Below are 6,651 nucleotides of genomic sequence, written 5' to 3'. Positions count from 1 at the left end.
TTCTATATATTAGAATGAATAATTTCATGGCAACGAATCAATTTTGGCAAAAAAATAACATAGAAGATATTTCATACCCTCAACACTCATGCTCGAACAACATTTTTAAGTAAAAGCTAGTTACTGACAACTATGTTCAGCTTTGGTTCAGCGGTCAAAACAAAATATTAATTTCTCTACTAAATTTAATTAGTGAATTGCTTACCCGATTTGACAACTGTAAAACTATACGACGCTATGAGCTCTGTTGGAATCCCGTCCAAACTGATAAGCCTAGTTAGAATGACTATGACCAACGTCACTTGCCAGGTGAATGTGGAAGTAAATTTCTCAAGGCCTCTTGCTACCACCAAAAGTCTACCCCAGGGGGCTTGCCTGTCTCCTATTCAACCTGGCGCTAGAGAGGGCCATCCGCGACTCGAGGGTGGAGACTACGGGAACCATCTTCTATAAGTCAACCCAGATCCTGGCATACGCTGATGATATAGACATCACTGGTCTGCGGCTCTCCTATGTAGCAGAAGCCTACCAAGGGATCAAGCAGGCGACAGAGAACCTCGGATTGCATATAAACGAGACAACGACCAAACTGATGGTGGCAACATCAGCGACCCTACCAATAAATAATCAGAACCTACGTAGGCGTGACGTACAGATAGGTGAGCATACTTTTGAAGTTGTCCCAGAATTCACCTATATCAGGTCAAAGGTCAGCAACGACAATAGAATGGTAGCCAAGTTGCACGCAATGATGCTGACTGCCAACTGGTCATTCTACAGCCTGAGAAATCAGTTCCTGTCGCGAAGGGACTATATATCACCTATATAGTACCGATACTCTTATACGACTCTGAGATATGGACACTGTCCAAATCCTCTTAGCAGCTTTCGAGAGGAAGATGCTCAGAAGGATATTTAGCCCCGTATGTGTGGAAGGACCCTCCATTGTCCTTCTTCGTTCTAGCCGTTATAACGACGAGCCATACGAGATGTACGGCAACCTCTTCTAAAAAGTCTAAGTAAAATCTTTTTAGATCGTCCACAACGACAGAGGAGGCGTGGTAAGCCCAAATTAAGGTGGCAAGATGGCGTGGAGGCGTCCGCCATTAAAGCCGGGATAACGGATTGGCAGACGAAGGCGCGAGACCGTAACCGGTTTCGGTTACTCCTGAGGCAAACCAAGCGGTTGTAACACCGGAAAAGTAAGTAAGCAATGCTCACAGTTCGTGGTACGTAAAAAGCAGAAAATAATGAAAACAAAGCCAATGTGCCAAACAGAGAAACCTCTTCAAGCCTTCTTAGCACAATTAATTGCATAAAATGTAAATAATGCAACATAGTTTTAGAAGTATACAGTAAACTAGCAGGTATTTCGATGAATAGCTAAACTTGTTACCATCATTATAAAATATAATTTAGTATTGTGCTTCCATGAATGAACTACTCAAGGCTAACAAGGATTTGTAACATGGAAAAGATAAAGTTTTTTTACTATTTTGTCTACTTTAACACAACAATTCGTTCCATACACCGTACTTAACACTCGTTTGTTTATCATCCCACCGGATACACAATTGCACCTGTCAACTTGCCAGTGCCAGTTGCACCTTCTTTTTTTTCGTGCAAGTAACTCACATTCCTCACCCAAAATGGCACTGGAATACTGAACATAAAACTTCAAACACGTTTGCATAATACAATCAGCAATTTTCGAACCCTAGCTCCCGTTTACACATCTGCATCCCGCTTCCCTAAGCGCCATGCCTGGAAAGCCAACGAGCTGCCCCATCGCCAAACGATCGCTCACCAGAGCTAGCCGGGATCGCTCATTTTCCAAAAGGGAACCGGGGAACGAGCAAAAGCAAAACCTGCCACAAATTAGCATAACAAGTCACATCCATCCAAACCATCGCGGCGACAGCCGCAAACCAATCTTCCCGCCGTTCCCGGTCCAGGTCCGCGACTGGGGTGCTCTCCGTACTGCGCGTGGTGGGAAAAGTTTCTACGTTACGTGTCGATCGACAGATGAAGAAGCTTTCTTCAAGAAATATCCACCAAACGGGGAATGATTCACGCAACCAATCAAAATGTTAATCCTACACATCTTTTACACCGCGTGCAATGAGCATTGAGGGCGAACGGGATTTTTCTTACTGTGTGGACCAAATGGGAGGTTTTTTGTGTCACCGGGAGGTGTTTGGGTGGTATTAGGGAGTTGACCTGATGCATACAAATCGAGTGAACTGTACCAGTTTGCACCGATGGCGTTGAATCTGTTAATGGATTTGATAAATGGTGAGGACACAGCGTATGGGGCGTTCCTCAGCAGGGTGCATGTTAATAAGTGGTTCGAGTTTTACCCAACGGTTAACGGTTTACTTTCGACAGAAGTATGTCAAGCGTTTTAAACTTGAAAAAAATCACAAATTGATTAGGTAATATTTTTGTTTATCGCGTATTAAATTGAATTTCAAATTTTCGAACCATAATTTTAATATTCAATTTTAGATTACAGCCATACAGAGGCAGACCTGTGACTAAGCTAACGCTCTAACATTCTAACTGGCATTCCCAAAAAATGACCTTCCCTAAAACTCAAAAATATAAAATCACCAAATTTCAAAAAACCAAAAGGGTTTGTCTTCTCCATAAAAGAGACAGGAAAGGTGTACAAGTACAAATTAAGGATAATGTGTCAAAAAATTTTAAAGAAAAATTTAATACAGGGAAAGACGACGTCCATTCATACAATTCATACTGTACTGCTTCGAATTACGGACACTTAAGACATTTTAGGCATTTAATATTTTTTAATAATTCAGTTTTAATCGGTCAAACATCTGTATTACTCACTTTGCTAAAGCAAACCTTATACATTTGAGCAAAACACAAAGATTGTCAATAATTTTACTCGAGGCATTGCTAAATATCATAAAACTGCAACGATATTTTGATTCATATTCCGGACAGTTTCGAGCTCATCTTTCAAATTACGTACGATTTGATTCATATTCCGGTCAACCTCAAAATTCCTTTAATAATAAATAATTTAAAAAGTAGCATGTCCGGGGACTGGGTATGAAGATATTCAATAAAAACATGCCGAATGCCCGAAATTTGAAGTTGTCGGTAATTTCAATCATAACGGTATAATCATTTACGCTGATAATTATAATAAAAATATAAGTACAAATACGAATCTGAAAAGATAAGGGGACCCTTAGTTAGTGCACAACAAACTTCAATTGACAATAATTATAGCAAATTATCGGACAAATCAGTTATGATATAGAAATAAGAAAGAAAGTGAACAAATCTATTGAGAAAAGAAAAAGAACACTTTTTAATAACTAAACTGATTAATTGTTATAATATGTGAATATGAGAATAAATTTCAACTATAAAAATACACACTAAAGGAACAACAAATAACACATGGGCAAAAATATAGCCATCGGAAGAAGTGCTAACGATCTTAAATCGTTAGCTTTCTATATACTTTTGGTCTGCTTATGGTGGAGCTCGTCGTTGTAACATGGCGCAATCAACAATCTCTAGGATGTTTCGTCCTTGTCTGTAACTTCCCAGCGATATGGAACTGCATCATCATGGCGAAATGAAAGTCGCAGTTTTTCACTTCACTAAAAGAAGAAACACATTACTCATCAAACTTTCTTGGTGGGGCATAAGTCCGGCATCTTCATAACATGCCCCAGCCATCGTATCCTGGCGATATTCTTGCGTTACTCAATTCGTACATTCTCGAAAACTTTTCGATCTCAACAGATGCGGAGGATCATTGTAGGAACGATTCACTTAAATTGTGTATATGAACTACAGTGTTGATGTGATTGTTCAAAGTTATGATCGTTCGAAGATAAAAAGAATTCCTCTACCACCTCAAAGATATCGTCGTCAACTGTCAACTGACCGATGACTATCCGACAAGTACATGTTGCATTTTGACAATAGGACTCGCCGGCCTCGTCTGAAGAGATAAAAAAAGATATCCGCCACCAGTCTGTGGCTGCTAGCTTCGTCTGATGGCGAAGGTACATATATTGCTGCTGCCACTGCTGTTGCCGTTGCATTCTTCTGTCACTAGCGACAGTTATTACACCTGTTTTCATCTACGTTCGAATCTCGTGCCATTTGCATCGAATCGCAAGCCGCCTGCTTTGAATCGCATGCCACTACGATCGAATGCGTGCAACCATGGTTGAATCGCGTTCCACTATGGTTGAATCATATGCCACTACGATCGAATCGTGTGCCGCTACCATTGGATTCCTGAAAGCAAGAGCATAGTAAACTGTTTGTTTACGTTTGAAAGCTATATCTTTTTTCGCCGACTGCATTTCGTTTTTAAAATACCAATAAAAGGGATTTATTCTCTGATTATAGGTAAACCCCACGAATATTGGTTGAAACCAAGGATTTTACCATCAACAACGAACACCGAATATTAGTTGAACTTAACCGCGCGGCTACATGAGGTGAAATATACAGCGAAATGAACTATTTGACAGGTGAAATATCTGACAGGTACAGCTAAAGGTTTGGGGGAGACACAACATCCGCTTTCGAAATTCTATTAAAAATAATATATTCTTAAGCAGAACATTCCCTAATTAGAAGAAATTATGAACTGTTGACTGAAAATTGACGAAGTACTCGATATTGAAGTTATTTAATGGATTTAATTACGATTTTGTGCACGTTATTTGTTTACATTGCACATCAGCTGGTTGCTGTGATGCTTTATCCGTCAGATATTTCGCCTGTCAAATAGTTCATTTCGCTGTATATTTCACCTCGTGTAGCCGCGCGGTAAGGATTTTACCATCAACAAGGGACCACGATATTCGTCGATAACAAGGATTTTACGTGTAATCAGTGAATAACTGCCTTTTATTAGTACTATTTTACTAACGAAATGCCGTCGGCGAAGAAAGATATAGCTTGTTTACTATGCTACTAACAAACAGTTTACTATGCTCTTGCTTTCAGAAATCCAATGGTTGCGGCACACAATTCGATCGTAGTGGCATATGATTCGACCATAGTGGAACTCGATTCAACCGTACTGGCACGCGATTCAACCATGGGTGCACGCATTCGATCGTAGTGGCATGCGATTCGAAGCAGGCGGTTTGCGATTCGATGCAAACGGCACGAGATTCGAACGTAGATGGAAACAGGTGTATTCCCTGATTATAGGTAAACCCGACGAATATTGGTTGAAACCATGCATGTCGGGAGTTGTCGAGCATGGCAAGGAGCTCCATGTAGTGTCCGTCTAGTCTAGTGCTGGAACTGAATCTGAACCCACACCGGTCCTGAAACAGTTTCTGATCTTGAAACTGTACCTGAACCTAAATTAGATTCGGATTAAAACATGAACGTCTTCCTGTCCTGGGACCGATATAGTTCCTGTTCCGCTTCGTTATATGATCAGCGTAGGATTTAGCGTAGAAATTATGATTAAAAATTGAGCGTAGAAAACTTACAAACTCAAATTTCAATATTAATTGCAATTGAGTGTTGAAAGTAAGAGAAGACAGACATTTTTTTTTTATATGGCTCAACAACCGTTGTCGGTCAAGGCCTGCCTGTACCCACTTGTGGGCTTGGCTTTCAGTGACTAATTGGTTCCCCCCCATAGCAGGATAGTCAGTCCTACGTATGGCGGCACGGTCTATTTGGGGATTGAACCCATGACGGGCATGTTGTTAAGTCGTACGAGTTGACGACTGTACTATATAGACCGGCTAAGAAGACGGACATTATATGGAGCAAATAAACCCCTTCTTGCCATGGTATGGCAATTTAATATTTGGTCGTAACATTTTGATTTTACGATAACGTTGATACGTTTAAACGAAACTTGCTTTTAATTTTTAACTTTGGTTGCGGACAAACCGGTTGAACCGGTGACCGGTATGCAATGTAAGTTATCTCAGCCAAATGAGTAAGGCAAACATGGGTACAAATAAATAAGTAAAGAAACATGTGAGCCAGAACAAGAGATATCATTTGTTCCCCATAATTTTTCATATACACCACAATTTCAATTTTCATTAATATTCGTCTTCTTTGGCACAACAACCGTTGTTGGCCAAGGCCTGCCGGTACCTTTAATGGACTTGGCTTTCAGTGGCTAATTGTTTACCCATAGCAGTCAGACTTACGTATGGGGACACGGTCTATCCAGGACTTGAACCCATGACGGGCATGTTGTTAAGTCGTTCGAGTTGATGACTGTACCACGAGACTCGTCATGCTAAAAAAATCTTCAAAACCATGAAAACACGGTGTATTTCAACCCTTTGACAGTCTCACGATGTTTAGAAATAACTAAATAATGGCAAAAAGTTTAAAAGAAAATAATGTTGGCCAGTTCTGCTAATCGTTGTTTTACACAAAAGATGATGTGCAAAATGTGCCATTATCAATATTTTATCCCCCTTCCCTTCTCCCACATCACGATTGAATCGAAACGGGAAAACAAAGCACTGCCCGAGTCTCTCTTGGGCAAATCACTGAATGATTTTATAATTCAACTCTCAACCGCTCATTATTGCAGTTTCAAACTGGTATAATTTCAATTCAGCACATTATACCAGTTTTACATCGAATGACTGACAGTTA

The sequence above is a fragment of the Anopheles gambiae genome, chromosome 3 (assembly GCF_943734735.2).
Source record: "Anopheles gambiae chromosome 3, idAnoGambNW_F1_1, whole genome shotgun sequence".
Classification (NCBI taxonomy): Eukaryota; Metazoa; Arthropoda; class Insecta; order Diptera; family Culicidae; genus Anopheles; species Anopheles gambiae.
Note: the sequence above shows the minus strand (reverse complement) of the source record.